This window comes from Rhineura floridana, chromosome 1 (assembly GCF_030035675.1).
Source record: "Rhineura floridana isolate rRhiFlo1 chromosome 1, rRhiFlo1.hap2, whole genome shotgun sequence".
NCBI lineage: Eukaryota > Metazoa > Chordata > Lepidosauria > Squamata > Rhineuridae > Rhineura > Rhineura floridana.
In genome coordinates, this window is record NC_084480.1 from 107,547,733 (window position 1) to 107,564,577 (window position 16,845).

At 43.7% G+C, this 16,845-nt stretch overlaps 1 long non-coding RNA gene across 1 annotated transcript; it reads right to left on the reverse strand.

Annotated features, from left to right (window-relative positions):
• Window positions 1–683: 683 nt before the first annotated feature.
• Window positions 684–15,956, reverse strand: LOC133385574 (uncharacterized). Its single transcript, XR_009762911.1, has 3 exons — window positions 15,843–15,956; window positions 2,897–2,990; window positions 684–760 (listed from the first exon to the last, which is right to left on the reverse strand). It is a non-coding gene; the product is annotated as an uncharacterized LOC133385574 (long non-coding RNA).
• Between the last annotated feature and the right edge of the window lie 889 nt (window positions 15,957–16,845).

The following is a 16,845-nucleotide window of genomic DNA, read 5'->3' on the forward strand; positions in this document are numbered from 1 at the left end:
CAGTAACATTTCTGCGTATAGTAGTAGTTCTTCCATGGGTGCGTAACTTTCATTCACACAACACACAAAATGAGCTGCTTTGTGACTGCTTTGTTGCAAAGCAGTCACAAAAACTCCCATTTATTCATTCCACAGGCAAGCAATGTCACTCGCTGGACAGAAGAGTTGGCTAGATACCATTCTCTTCAGGTTATGTCACAGTTATGAAGTGGAGGAGGGGGTCGCCTAGCGCAGGACAGTATATATATGATGTAGCCTACCTCACAGGCTTGTTGTGAGGAGATATGTAGAGAAGAGATTGTGGAGTTCTGTATTACCTACAAAATGCTATAGAGATTATAATTAATACAATTTGTATACAGTACATTTACAACTCAGACTTAGGTGAAAAATTATGAGGGCTGTCCCCAATGGTACAGTGGTGGATTAGATAAAAGTAGCCTTAGGTATGCATAGCTTACAGCTAAAAGGATTTCCCAAAAGGTTATCACTGAGCTTGGATTACTGAAGAACGTGAATGCTTTTGCAAAACTTGTAATTAAGCATCTCTTAGCTTCAATGTGTGGATCCAGAATTGGCCTCCACAGTCACTTACGGATCCACTGTTAAAGACCTTACCCTGGAAGACAATCTTACTCGGCCACGAGTGATCGCCAATGAATGAATGAATGAATGAATAACTTACTCTGGGTTGTTCTGTCTGTATATACTTATTACTGTCCTGCAGCACCAGCCATTTCCCCAAGGAGAAAGGAGACTCCTGCTGGTTGGATATATCAAAAACAGGCTATTAATGCATTTTGAAAGCAAGGCACTGTTAATATGTGCATGTTTAATCCACTGTCATACTGTTGGCTGGTGTTGGTTACCTGTGAATTGCTATGCCAACTATATAAATAAGTATACATAAACATAAGAGATAGCTGCTGTCCATCTTCCTTATAATGTGGGGCACAAACAACTCCAATTCTGGACCTGGTGTAAATGCGACAAAAAGCACACACTAGGTCTAGATTCAGGTACTGCCATCTGTGGCCATTGGCTATCCCCTTCCCTGACTATGCCATCAGTATGACTACCAGTGGTGACTGGTGCCCACTGGGACTGGTAGGGCGGAAGGCAGAGAGGACAACTGTGGATGAAGCCAGAGCCAATGACAGACAGAGCCAACTAATTCTAGTTTGGTCTCCATCCTCTTCCTTGAGTTCTACAAGGCAACATTGAGACTAAGCTGGAGAAAGGTGACAGTCAGTGCCACCCTCTGGACTGGATGTAAGAAGGCAGATTGGTGGGGGCTGATTAAGGGCAGGCAGTGCTCCATTAGCCCTAACGTACCAGCCTCCACTGATGACTACATAAGATTCAACTGACGTTATACAAGTGTTGCTTCTGGAGTATTTATCAGAAAGTCAGTTATAGTCACCCTGCTCCAATGATTTGTTCCCAGGCATGAGAGCTCTGGCGTTTATATGGAGCTCTACTCCTCCAATGTTTGTATGGAGCTTTCTCATCTGGAGAAGCCTGTGAGGCCACTACCAGCTGTCACTATCAGCATTTTTTAAATAATGGGTTACATCCGCATCCACTTTTTACTGTTTTAAAGATTAGCTCTTTTATTGATCTTCTGTAAGCCCCTCTGGAAGCTTGGTTTGAAAAGTGGGGTAAAATGCTTTAGATTTATTTGCTTTGATGGAGAAATCTGGTCCACCTGGCCGAGAATTCCATGTGTGCAATGCTAAGCCTTTATTTATCGATTTAGATCCCAAGGGTTCAGGACAGCTAAGAGCAGACAAATATTTTAGTTGTGTGTTTTTTAGTATCCCATTTTACATATGTTTGCAATATGATTCTGTAATAATAATGTTAAGTTTAATAGTTTCTGTGAATTTTAACTTAACATATTACAGCAGGTTGGAAGCATAGCCTCATCCATATGCAGGCAGGTCCTGCTTTGTGCTGAATGCATTATGCACATGAAAACTAACATGACAAAGCTAATCTCCATGATTTATTTACAATACTTTTATACTGCCTTTCAGTAAAATATGTCAAGGCAGTTCATAACATTAAAGATACAATAAATATAGTAGCAACATCAGCATAAGTTCAACATGCTGGAGTTAATGGTCAACAAAGTCCTGGAAAAAGTAAGTTTTTAGCAAGAACAGAAAATCAAGACCAGTAGGCACTTGCCTTATCTCAGAGGGGAGGTTGACCTGTAGGCTAAGTGCCACAACAGAAAAGGCCCTCTTCATGCTGCTCAGTAGATGGATCTCTCCACGCTGCCGACCAACCAGGAGGGCCTTGTCTGAAGATCTTAGTGACCAAGCAGGTCTCCATGGGAGTGTATAGAAGAAAGTAACGCTGGTGTAATTGTGCATTCTTTACCCACTGAAGCATAGCCATCCTAAAGCTAATGCCATGTTGGCACATTAGTACCCATCCAGCCTGTCTTGAAAAGGGCCTAATTTACTTGTTCTGCAGAAAAGAGTTGTTGTCTGTGCAAGTAGACATTTGGACAATCTAAAAAACACATCCAACTCCCTCTTATGTACTCTTGAGTAGCTAGTCAGCCACAAACCAAGGCTTGTTCTTTTTTTCTTATAGAACATTTAATAATTAAAGATACTCTCCGTTGTTCATTCTCAGAACAAACAATGGAAATTGTTCACTTTTGTGACCAGTTTACATAGAAACAGTGAACAGAATGGGAGAGAGCGACCAGGCGGAGATCACCCAGGCATAGGGTTGTCATCCCAGATGGAGGCTCCCTGTCTTCGACTGCAAAGAAATTATCCAGGAGACTGCATTATATCTTCATGTCAAGAAAAGTTTTACCTCTTGATTTCTGCCTGTTTAAAGAAAGATGCTTTTTAAAAAACCCTGACAGTTTTACCTGACACATGAAGCCGAGACTTCAGAAGTACTCAGTGCCCCAAACCACACGCTCTAAGGGAATAGATGGGTTCAGTCTGAAACCTCGATTCCTCCTGGGATGAAAAAGACCATAAGCAAAAATGCATAAATACAAACAAGTGTAATTAAATTTTAGACAAATAACAGATATTATAGGTGTTTATCTTCCTTGATGGAGACATCTGTAAGGGAGATAAATCCCATAAGATCTAATTCTCATTTGGTTCTGCTGAGGTATTCCTAACTGGAAGCAGCAGTTCTCCAAGACTTCATGGAAGAGGCAGTGTAGGACATTAACAGTAATTACAGAATCATCCAGCACAGGAATTTATATAACATTACAACAGTCAACTTTAAATGGATTACTAACCAATAACCTATTCCCAAGTGAATATACTTCAGTATATAGTGTATATACTGTAGGCTTGGATTAATTGCTCCTTGCCCCATGTGCCTGAAAAAGGAGATAACCAACATGATAAAAGTTTTCAATTAATGCTCATTGGTCTCTGCAAGACCAAAATCAACTGTTTGGATTCCCACCTTTTCTTTCATATATGGCAATCCCAGCCATCTAGCGGAAAACATACAGCTCTAGGAAAGTTCAAAGAATCTAAGAACATCCAAAGAGCCCTCCTAAATCAAGCCAAAGACCCATCTAGTCCAGCATCCTGTTCTCACAATGGCCAAATAGGTGCCCATGGATGATGAGAGGGCCCATTGACCTGACCTGATGCTTTCTGGTTTTAGTTTAGAACAGTCAGATGGGGGAGCTCCAACGTCGTCGAAAGAGGAGTGGTGATGGGGTTTCCTCATGCTCTTCTCCTGATCCAACACCCCCCCCCACACACACCAGTTGCTTTAGTCCATTGGGGGAGACGAGTGAAAGAGGAATTATGCCAGGTCATTATGCCATTATGCTTCGAGAGGACTGATTTAGGGCAAAAGATTTAACACACACCCCTTTCCCAGCACTGCTCTGATGAAGAAATCAAAATATCCACACTCTTTGCTTTCAAGTTTTTATTTTAGGAGGTCCAGTTGTAGATCCCTCACACCAAGTCTCTTTTGGTCTACTGTTCATCTTTAAAATGTGTTATATTATTTAATTTTTAAATTTTTACCCACTTCCTCATAAAACAATAAAATACAATTCAGTTATGTGAAATGCATATTTAGAAATATTTGACCTTTTAATGTTTACATTTTTTTTACTTAATATATCTCTATACTTCTTAATAAGTAAGGCAGTCTCTGAGAGGTTTCCAAAATAATACAATATTGTTATAGAAAGGGAGGGTTGGTCTGGATGGTCTTTGGGTCACCTCCAAGCCTGTGATTCTGTATCTGCAAGGTTGGGATCTGTAGTGGAAGGAAACTACTAAACTGATCAAGCCAGTTTATTTGTTAAATTAATGGTGTTATGGAAATATGCAGACATGCTCAGTGTCTGAGCTGCGTGTGTGCCAGTGTGTGTATTTACCTAAGTAGGAGGCTTTTGCCCTACATTTAGATCACTGAGAATTAAGACATGGTAAATAAGAAAAGCTACTTTATTTATAGAAATACATAGTAGATAGGAAAAGCATACCTAGTTCTAACTAACTAAGTTGGAGGCACAATGCCCAGACTTGGGTCTTGCCCTCATGGCTCAGGATACAGAGCAAAGACAAAGATGTCTCCTCTCAGACAGTCAAAGAAGAAGACAAAGGAAGGCGGGGCAGGTCAGCTTCCCTGAGCATATCAGTTTACAATGGAAGGAAGTTACGTAGAGAAGAGCACAGGTAAAGGTAGGCAAGCCTAACCAGCTGGAGAACCCTAACTCTATCTTCCTTCTGGAATACAAACAAAAGTACCTAAACAGGAGTTGCTTTTGCCCCACTTCCAACAAATGGGCCTAGCTGGACCTGTTAAGTACCTTATTTACATGTCTAAAGAGTTGGTCAAGAACAAATATGTTGCCATAGGAACAACTGGCTGGTGATGCTCTTTCTGCAGAAGGTAGGCCACCTCATCCTTGTGCCAGAAGCTAGCCTTGGCAAGTCTGGTCTGAAGCTGGAAAGAGACATATGCTTGACTGCTCTCTGTGCTGAATCCAAAATTATGGCTTTGGAGACTCCCCTAGAAACCTAATGGGGAAGCAAGATCTGCTGGACTGTTAATGCAGTGAGCCCTGCCATCTTATGCTCTGGGTTGTATATATGTGTAAATAAAACCATATATCCTAAAGACACCACAGTCTCCTGTGACCTCATTCCACAGAAACTAAACCTTGGGTAAGTGCTGAAACCCCTGGAGTCTCACCACTCAGAGATCGGGGTATGTGCAACACAATATATATAACAAACAACAGAACTGAAAAACTACTATATAATACAATGCAATGCAATAAACCAATAAAATCCTAAAAAACAAAAACATAGCAGCACGTTTTGAAACACCTTTGGAGTCAGAAATTGCTTCCCTCTTGAACCTTCCTCTTGCCAAGGGGTATCGTGACTCACAAAATGCTATGTCTCACACCCAACTTCTGCCTGACATCTACACAAATCATACAATACCTATGATTCATTCAATATTACCCATCCCCTTCTCCTAACACACATCCACCCACCAAGTCACTCCAACATCTCCCACTCATTCACCAGCTACTTTCACTAGTCACTCTTCCGCCGAACAAAAATGAACTGCATCAAGGAGACAAAGAAACCATACACTGATAGATCTGTATAAATGACAATACAAATTACCACCCGTCAATCACACCAATGTGCCGTTCCCGACAGCAATCTAGCTCTCACCCAGGTTGTTGTTTCCCACCCAAGATTCTCACCCAAGGATAGATGGAACCATGTCCTCCTCCCCTGACCCTCCATCCTCTAGCCAAGGAGTGCCCTTGGACAATTCAACCCTCACACAAGAGAACCTCAAAAAATGTTTAAAGAGAGCACCCTCATTGCAATCCCAAGTCCCTTTGCCTCCACAGTGCTGTTTTTGTAGCTTTCTGGCTCAATAGCACTCAACAGCAGCAGTGGCTCTGCCCCAAGGCTGTCAGGGCTCTCAGGGAGCAAGTAGGACAGGTGTTCTGGTCTCTCTTCCCCATCCCTTGCTCCTTACCACCCGGTCTAGAAGTTACAAAGTCAGCACCTCCTGGGAAATCAAGACATAATCAAATAATAAATAAAACTGACAGTCTGTAAGAGAGAACAATAATGGCAACATCATTTGGAAAAAGAGAACCGTAGCAGAGGGATAAAATGTATGCATATATTTTGGCCACACCATGTATAATTGTGTGTAGCCCGGGAGCTGAGTGAGCCCGAGGACATGGAAAGGAAGACAACGTATATCTCCTCCCTCTGTCATGGTTTTCCTAAACTGAACTCTCAGACCATTTTAGCCTTTCCTCATTGGGAAGGTGTGCATTTTGGTTGCCCTTTTGGGCACCTTTCCAACGCTTACATAATATTTTTTCAAAGGAGGTGACCCAAAATGTACACAGCATACTAAATGCAGAGATGCCATAGATTCATATAAAGGCATTCCAAAAGTGCCCATTTTATTTTTAACCCTTTCCTATTAATCCCCAATATGGAATTTGCCTTTTTTGCTGCTGCCACAAACTGGAGGCTTCCATGCTGAAGTCCTTTTAGTTTTGATGGGGAACAGTGGTGACTGTTTCGTGATCACTGCCGGTGGGCCCACCTGGCACTTAATAAGGAGTTTGATCGCCCATGTCAAGCCCGCCATGCCTGCCCATTACAATGGCAAAAGTGCATGGAAACCACTGACATACGATGGCAGCCTTAAAACAAGATCCTGAGTATTTTTACAAGTTAATCCCATTCACCAATGGGACTTACATTCTAAAGAGTAAAGAGGGCAGAGCTTGGAACAGTTACTTTTTTGAACTACAACTCCCATCAGCCTAATCCAGTGGCCATGCTGGCTGGGGCTGATGGGAGTTGTAGTTCAAAAAAGAAACTTTTCCAAGCTCTGGAAATGGGGCTAATTTATTGGGGGGGTAGCACAAAGGAATCTCTATGGGGGCACTTGTCAGAGGATATGTATGGTGAATTAGATTCCTTCCATCACCCCCAAACATCCTGCTTTGTGGGCCACCTGGCTTTTCAACTGCTCACTGCGACATCTTCACTTTCCGCTTTTGACTGGCTATGGCAAGGAAAACTCAGGCTGCTCCTTCAGGGCTTGATGCTGGCTGGGAGAGAAGCTCAGCTCTGACAGTCCATCCCACATTGGCAGTGGCTGCTGTGCTGCCCTCATCCTCTTTCCTCATTTCTTAGATTAGAACCTGGGAGGGGGCCAAGGGAGGCAGAAATCAGAACCTTAAGGATATAGGATATGTGTCAGAAGCCCTGCTATGCCAGCAGAACAGGAGATGTGTTGCCACCACAGAAGATAGGCTCGCACAACTGTTTGGATATGCAATGGCACAACTTTGCCAACATGAGCATAGCTCAGGTGCGTGAAGCAGAACAAACCATTGCTTCACATAACACTCCACTACGACCTCTACAGGGGGAAGCGCCCGGTGCCTCCTGCCCAACAACAGCCTGGCGCGGGACCTCTTGCGCGGGGCCTCCTGCTCAACAACAGCCGCCACCGCCGCCATCAAGTCCTTCTCCTCCTGCTCCAGGCAAGGCCCAGGTCCCTGAACCTGAGCTGCCGCAGCCGCCCCCCAACATAAACCATCACCAACAACAACAGCAGAAGCCCGGGAGCTGAGTGAGCCCGAGGACATGGAAAGGAAGACAACGTTGAACCAGCAAACGGCTTCGCTGTAACAAATGACTGTCGCCCTTCTGCCTCTCGGGAGCTGCCGCCGCTGCTAACACCACCTCCTCTTTCTTGGTGGTGCCGATAATGATAATGTTGTTTAATTTTATTTGTTATTATAATGTTATTTGTTATTTAATTTAATTCTTGTACATTGTATTGCTTTTATTGTATTTTATTGTATTTTTATACCTGTGTTTATTTTTCTTTGTAAGCTGCCTTGAGGGCCTTTGGCCAAAAGGCGGGGTATAAATACAATTTAACAATAATAATAATTTCTTCCCCATTTAAAGGGTATTTAGAAATATAATTGCACTGATGTGTAACAACAGTTGTGAAGCATTTGTAAGTTTTTTAAAAAAATTATTCCACTTGCAAGAGAGCATACCAAGGGAATGAAAACACAAATGATTCTATTATATGATTAGTAATAGAACTGGAGGCAGGGGGAGGAGGGCCTGCATCACAGGATATGTAATGGCAGTGCAACCAGGAAATGGGGCATTATACCATCCATGAGAACTCCTCCTGCCAGGAGCATCAATCTCAATCAATCCTTTGGCAATCCGCAGATCAGATGGCCCTGTTAGAGTGTGTGTGTTTTAATTGCAATCACTACAAACGAGACTATTTTTAAAAAGATGGGAGACAACAGGGAAAATACTGGTGGTGCCTCTAGAGTCTGTCACTATTTGGGGGCAAGCAGCCTTTGCCAGTTCAGACATATATGTGAATATATTTTGGGTTGCTCTCCCGTGCCTTACTTTATATTTAATTACATGGAAAGATTTCCCATTTTGTCACATTTTTACCCAGTCTGTGTCCTGCCCAGAGCCGAAGGATTCAGAGGCGAGGTGATGTCTTTTTCTCTTTTTATTAAGGTTATGGTTACATCCGAAGCAGTGTGCTTCATACGCCTGACTACTCTGACTCACTACTTTTCTTAACTATCCTAACTTAGCAGTCTCTGCAGCATTTGGGGAAACTTGACTCAGCACTTGTGCCTCAGACAACACTGGCTTAAGTAGGGAAGGTTTTCACGCATAAACAGTGGCTCCGCCTGAGTTCCACCTTTTGAAAGCCTCTCTTCTCGCACAGGGTGAGGGAGGGTGAGTCTCAAATGGCACATCAGTAAGGGGGGCTTCGCTAAGTGACACTGCGGGGCTCTGGAAGCTGGACGCTGATTGGCTGGGAAGCACTCGAAATGTCCGGCGGGGATTCCTGTGCAGGTATGGAGGGCATGACCGTGGAGTCTCGCACCAACTGCTCAGACATCGGACTTGTAGAAAGGGCAGGAACTGCATCCATGGACATGCTGGGCATGGGAGTCTGGGGTCTGTTAGAACCCTCCCCAATATTCTCCCTTCTCCCAACTTCCCAAGGGATCTCGTCCTCATCTGACTCCTCTCCCAGATCTAGCTCTCCTTCAGTCTGGGGCACAACAGTCTGGATGGATGGGTGGATGGATGGATCGATCATTTTGGAGCTCTGTGCCTGCCTGGTTAGCTTTTTGCCATCTTTAATTTAGTGTAACCTCCAAACTTGGCTATTTTACTGCTCAAACCTCTGTTCCAAAGCTACTTGAACCATTATTCAGAGTTGCGTGAGTGAGGCTCTATTTCCATGTTTTCCTCAGCCCCAAGAAAATGAGTTCTGAATTCATGCTGTGAGGAATGTTTGCCTGGAGAAGAGATGTGCATGCAACGTGAGCACATACACACACAGAGCAGGCAGTATGATAGCTAGCTTCAAATATTTTACAGAGGTGATGAAGTAAATTTGTTTTCCGTTGCAAGAAAGGGGCTTTCTACTGAGCATTAGGAAGAACATCCTGATAGTACACGCTGTTCAACAATGGAACAGATGCTCTCGAGCTGATGGAAACTCATATGTTTAAATGGCAGCTGGATGGCCTAACCTAGGGGTTGGACTAGATGACCTTTGAGGACCCTTCCAACTATATGATTCTACTATCACAAGAAGGAGGGCTGAAGCTGTCCTCTTTACAAACAAACCCGCTTATGGGGATTCCTAGCTCACTCCTTCATGAGACAGGGTACAGCAATTTCTCAAGACAGCTATGGAGTAGGATGCACTGTACATTCCACTATTGAGCCACATACAAGGAAGGACTGCACCCTGCCCAGTGCACCAGTAAGCTAAGTCCCTTGCAGTGGCAGTACTCATTACTGGGTGCTCCAATGGGGCAGTTGCTTCTGAGTAATTCTGCTACTATTTCCTCATGAGGATTTTCTCTATATACAGTGTAGGGTTGCCAGGTTCAAGGCCTGAGACTGATCCTGTATCTTTAGGAGAAGAGAAATTCAGCCAAGTGCAGGTGTTCTTGCAACGCTGTAATGGGAAAAACCACAAGGTGGAATTCTCCCTTTCCCCTGCACAACTTTTAAAGATGCAAAAGACCTCTTGGAGGCTGGGCCTGGCAACCAAGAGGTCTGTTGTATCTTTAAAAGTTGTGCAAGGGGAAGGGAGAATTCCACCTTGTGGTTTTTCCCATTACAGGGTTGCAAGAACACCTGCACTTGGCTGACTTTCTCTTCTCCTAAAGATGCAGGATCAGTCTCAGGCCTTGAACCTGGCAACCCTAATACAGTGCCTTGCAAAAGTAATCTGATCCCTGACCAACACTCTCATATTACTGAATTACAAATGGTACATTGTAATTTCATTCTGTATGATACCTTATTTTGAAACACTGAAACTCAACATCAATTATTGTAAGGTGACATTGGTTTTATGTTGGGAAATGTTTATAAGAAACATAAAAAACTGAAGCATGTTGCATACATAAGTATTCAACCCCTGTGCTGTGGAAGCTCCCAGTTTACACAGATGAAAGAAATTGCCCTGTTGAGGACACAGTTACCTTACCATTGGCCTCCACCTGTGAAGCCTTAAAGTTGTTGTCACATTGTCAGGATAAAAACTCCACTGTTGAAGGATCATTGGTCAGGCTGTGGATCTGAAGAAAAATGAAGACCAAAGAGCGTTCTACAGCAGTGAGAAATAATATCATACCAAATGCATAGATAAGGAAAAGGGTACAAAATAATATCCAAGTGTTTGGATATCCCAGTGATCACAGTTGGATCAATAATCAGGAAGTGGAAGCTGCATCATACCACCCAGGCACTGCCAAGAAAAGGCTGTCCCTCAAAGCTCAACACTCAAACAAGGAGACTTCTGAGAGAAGCCACAGAGAGGCCAACAATTACTTTGAAAGAGCTTCAGGGTTCAGTGGCTGGGAGTGGAGTCATGGTGCACCAGTCAACCATATCAAGAGCTCTGCATAACACTGGCCTGTATGGGAGAGTGGCAAGAAAGAAGCCGTTACTCCAGAAGTACCATCTGAAAGCACGTCTGGAGTTTGTCAGAAAGCATGAGAGTGCCCCAGGTGCAATGTGGGCAAAGGTTTGTGGTCAGATGAGACCAAGATAGAGCTTTTTGGCCAAACCTCAAAGCACTATGTGTGGCGCAAACCTAACACTGCCCATGCCTCAAGACACACCATCCCTACAGTGAAGGATGGTGGTAGCAGCAGCATGCTGTGGGGATGCTTCTCATCAGCAGGGACTGGATATCTTGTTAAAACTGAAGGAAGAATGAATGGAGCAAGATACAGGGAAATATTGCAAGAGAACCTGCTTCAGTCCACTAAAAAACTGAAGCTTGGGAGGAAATTCACTTTTCAACAGGATACAAGGCCAAAGCAACATTAGAGTGGCTCAAGAACAAAAAAGTGGCTGTCCTATGGTGGCCCAGTCAAAGTCCTGATCTCAATCCCATTGAGACTCTGTGGCACTCTTTGAAAATTGCAGTCCACAAGCAACGTGCGACCAACCTGAACAACCTGGAGTGAATCTGCCAAGAAGAATTGGCCAAAATCCCTTCGACACTGTGTGCAAAGCTGGTACATACTTACCCCAAAAGACTTAAAGCTGTTATTGCAGTGAAAGGTGGCTCTACCAAATATTAATGTGTGTGAGTTGAATACTTATGCAGACAATGTGTTTCAGTTTGTTATGTTTCTTCCAAACTTTTCCCAACATAAAACCAATGCCACCTTACAATAATCGATTTTGAGTTTCAGTGTGTCAAAATAAAATATACAGAATGAAATTACAATGTACCATTTGTAATTCAGTAATATGAGAGCATTGGTCAGGGGGCTGATTACTTCTGCAAGGCACTGTATACCAACATGCACAAAAACAAGCCAAGGAGCTTAGCAGGACATGCAGGGGGAAATTGTGCCCCTCCTTACCCAGAAACAAAATTGGCTGTTGCAGACACAGGCTGAGCTTCTCTAGCAAGAACATACCATAATTAGATGAATTGCATTTTAAAAAATACAGAGAGCAAGGCATTGGCTTAATCACTTGAAACCGTCTGCTTATTTCTGACCTTGTCTTGCCACAGTTGAAAACTGGCTGTATCCAATAAGAAATTAAATATCATAAATAAAAAGGTAGCAATTAATTGCGTAGCCTCTTTTAAGAGACTCCAGCTTCCTTTTGTCACACTCTGCCAATTTATCAAATCTAGCTCCATTACGGTTGTCTTCTCTCTCAATTGATGGTGACATTCTAATCAGAAGGCCTTCTATGTACTAGTGCTAGCCCATGACAAAAGAGAGCAAACGTATAGAGTGCATATAGTATTCTATCAGTCTTGTATTGTGAATTACAAATGTTCAGAATGTCAGTTTAATGAGTCATGCAGCGGCCCTCAATGTTCTAAGTCACTGGTCCAATTAATTTTTTTAGTTCACCTAAAATGAATTGGAGGATCAGCATGGAGTAACACAGCAGTTGTTTCCGCCTGCCCCTCAACATCTCTTTTTATAAACCAGGCCCAGCCAAGCTTTGGAAACATGATACAATGAACCACCTTGATTAACTAAGTAATTATTTATCAGAGGATTCAAAATGTGTGTATTTTGAAATCTAAGTGACAATGTCCCCAGTGAAAGACTGGGCAGGCATAAAGGTCCTCAGAATATCCCTTTTCTTGAGCAAATCCCACTTATTTTAAAATATGAATTAATATTAATTATTAAATTAATTGGTCTGGGAAGTTATTAAAAGAATGAGTTAAAGGAGATAATTAACTGTAACTTCATTGCTTGATAGTCTTATCTAAAATTCATATAAAGCACCTAATTATTGTAAGCAACTTGCATCTATCTCCTAGTCTAATCATCTGAAATAAAACAAGACGTGACACGATAGGAAAAAAACACAGTCTAATTGTTGGATCATGATATATTAATCACCACACGACTCCTTTGTGTAAAATATACCAGTGCTGAACATTTGCAATTATTCAAAACAAAAAGGTCAGTTATTTGGGCTGAAGCAGAGACTATGCAGTTCTAGTTATATGATTTTAAGCACCTTATTTTGGGCTATTTCTATACTGAGTCAGAATGGCTGCAGTGGCAACCATTTATTATGCTTCAATATCCCCCTAAGGCAGAATTAGGGAGCCTGTGACCCTCCAGATGTTGCTCCAGATGATCACAGATGGTGGAAGTTGTCATCCCAACAACATCTGGAGGGCCACAGGCCCTGCCCTAGGGTGTAGGATTGCTCGGAATTTAATCAAACAGGCTCCTAGGACTTTTGTGACACAGTGGCAGGGGAAACAGCGGCAACTACCCTCCCCATCCCTATTGCTAATATGTGTACTGACAAATGTCCTACTTGGTAGACTTCCCCTGCCACACTGTTCAAGACACAACAGCTGTCAGCCAGGATCTGACAACCCTATGTGGAAAACTATCCCTTGGAGATGCTTTATGTTAAGCTCTGGAAGGCCTGCCTCAGGAATCTGCCTCTGGCATCGGGCTGAAACAGATGATCCATTGGATCCAGCTCTACGATTTGCGTAACCTGATCTTATGCAGTGTTTGGCACACCTAAGCCCATTGAAAACTTAGGCATGCCTAACTCTACATAAGATTGCAATCTCAAAAATAAAGTGCACAAGGGATGTAAAGAAAGCCTTTTGATTCTCAACATGATTGCTTAATAATATGTATAAATATGATTGATATAGCATGTAATACAGAAACAATGGTTTTCAATTCAAATATTAGTTCTTCAAAATTTTGCTTTTCATTAAAATAAACTGGTTGGGTACATTTAAGATTGCAGGAATAGAAAAACATGCAAAAAAGTTAATTCTTCTGAAGGAGTGACAATTATCTCATACTATACTAGAAAACGTAAGGCTGTTTTTTCTCACTGTGCTATTCTATACATGTCTACTGAGAAATAGGTCCCACTGACTTCAAAGGAGCTTCCTCCCAGGGTAGGGGGAATAGCATTGCACCCTGAAAGTACTAATGTATTAACATTTTAACCTCCAGGTAGCTTTCTCAGAAATGCTACCTGTGCTGAACTAACTAGACAGGCATCGATGAGGGGTCTCAATGTATGAATGATATTGGAAGAAGTCTGAATAACTGAGGCAAATAGCGGTGATAAGAGATGAAATTCTAGGTCTTATTCACAAATTAAAAATTAACAAATCACTGAGCCCATCCACCCTAGATGCAAAATTGCTGATCTTCTAAAAATATGTAAGTGGCGAATGTAACACCAGTTTTGAAAAATGGATCGGAGAAGGATCCAGGAAATTAGACACCAATTATTTTAATGTCTGTTCTGGGTAAATTGGTGGAAATCATTATTAGAGCTTCGGCTATGGGGCGGTATATAAGTACAATAAATAAATAAATAAATAAAATTATCAAGCATACAGATGCACAAATCTTGCTGAAGAAGAATCAACATGGCTTTTGCAAAGCTACATCCAGTCTCACTAACCAGAGTTCTCTGAGCGTCAACAAACATGGATGGGGTGATCTGATAGACATTATGTACATGAACTTTCAATAAGCTTTTGACAAAAATAAGAAAAACAGTTTTTTATGAAAGGCTCCTGAATTAATTCAGCAGTCATGGGATAAGGCCAGGTCCTCTTATGGGCTGGTAACTGCTTAAAAAACAGGAGGCAGAGCATAGGAACAAATGGGCAGCTCTCACATGGAGGGATGTAACATCTGGGATTGCCCTCAGTGGAACAACTCAGTCTCATGGGCTTAAATTACAGGACCGTTAATGCTTGTCTAGCTGGTTCAGCACAGGTAGAAATCCAGTCTTTGCCCTCTCCTACGTGACAGCCCTTTGCGTATCTTCTCCAAGCTAAACATAGTGTTGTGAGTTTGGGGGTTGGAATGGATGATCCCTGTGAGTCTCCTTCCAGCCTCTGATTTGGAATCCTGTGCCTTCGGGTGAGGGGCTGGCTCTGCTGGAGTTTCTTTTGTTAAGGTAACAGAGTGGCCAGTTTGCGAATGGGTCTTTCAAGTGCCCAGCAACTGGTGAATGGGCCAGGAAGAACCTTTTGTCACTGAAACTCTGCAAGAGAGCCCCCCCCCTCCTGGCAGCTAGCAGAAGTTTGTGCTTTGAGTGTGTTTAGAGTCTCCGGAGCATGGTGGGGAACTGGAGGCAGGCAGAGAGGCTATCCCTCTGCACCATGGCTTTAGGATGCCTCCTGCAACCCAGATGGAAAAGCTGGATATTGGACTGCTGATGCCTTGAACCCCTCCGTCCTAAGCTCAGGTTGGAATGTGTGCAAATAAATAAACCATATTTCATAAAGACACCACAGTCTCTGCTGGCCTTCTTCCCAAAGGAAACCAAACCCTGAATGAGCACAGGGACCCCTGAAATCTCACCGCTTGGAGATTGAGGAGGCATGCAACAATATCCATTTCCTTCCATCTCGCCACATAGGAGTTGTATTCTACACTGTTCCCCATCTTTGCTGCTCTCTCTCTCTCAAACACATTCCAAATTTGACAATATTCATTTTAAAATGCAGCATGCAGTACTATGCCCAGTAGAAACTATGGTTACGTTAATGCAGCCTAAAATCGCATTAGCCTTTCCTGTACTGTATCTCACTGCTAACATATGCAGACAGATTAGATAGACAGACATCTCTTTTTGTCTGTCACCTTTCATGCAATCCATTAACTTGCAAAATCTATTTTCCAAAGGCAAAAGGGGAAAGACACATAAGCAGCAACCTGTCTATCACACCTAGAACACTTCCAGACTCTTGCTGTTTTGCGGGTGAGATTCAATCGCATTCCCGTTCCGTGCCCGGTACCTGCCGGGCAAAGGGGCGTGTCTGCGGCCGCTGCCGAAGCCCGGGCCGCCATCGAGGGTGTGGGTGTGTGTACGCGGCGCGCCGTCGCGCCGTCGTGACGCACAGATAGGAGGCGGGGCGGCTGAAGGCCATTTAAGGCCACTCCACCAGCTTCCCGCCCTCCTTTGAATTTTGGCGGCGGCAGCGCTGCTCTCTCTCTCCGGCGCACGTGGCTTGGCGCTGCGAGCGGAGGCGAGGCACCTGGCTCAGCGGCGTTGAGGCAGCCAGCCCTTGGCTGCTGGAGGCCCTTCAGCGTCGGCGGGGATCCGCCGGTGGGGCTTGGCGCTGCGAGTGGCAACGGCAGCGAGGTGCCTGGTTCGGCGGGGTAGAGGGTGCCAGCTCTTCGCTGCCTCCTGCGGCGGCAGCGGCCTCAGCCCTCCCATAGTGGGAGCAGCAGTGGCGGCGGGGCTCCTGGCCAGGTGGCCTTCCGTAGGTGTTGAGGCTCGTAGGAGTGGCAGCGGCACCAGCAACTTCCCGCGGCGGCGAGGCCTAGAAGAGGAGGAGGATCCAAGCGGCGCAAGAGTACAGGCGAGGCGGCCTTTGGCTGCGTTCATTCCTCGAGGGTTCTCCAAGGGGATCCCCGTTGGGATGGGTGGGAAGACCATCAGCCCCTCACCCCACCACATAACAGGGGAATTGGGTGCCAAATCAACACAGAGATCCTGATAGGAGTCAAGCTTTAAGTATGGTTTATGGCATAGCTCCATTTGTCTGCTTTAGCAGTGTCTGTTAACAAACCAAATACCATAAATATGAAAGAAAAATAAATACTTTGCTCCTTAGCATTCCTATTAATTTACACCCCTTAGTTGCCACAGGTAAATCACAAAATCACCTACAGGTAAATCACCTACAGGTAAATCACCTACAGGTAAATCACCACCTACAGGTAAA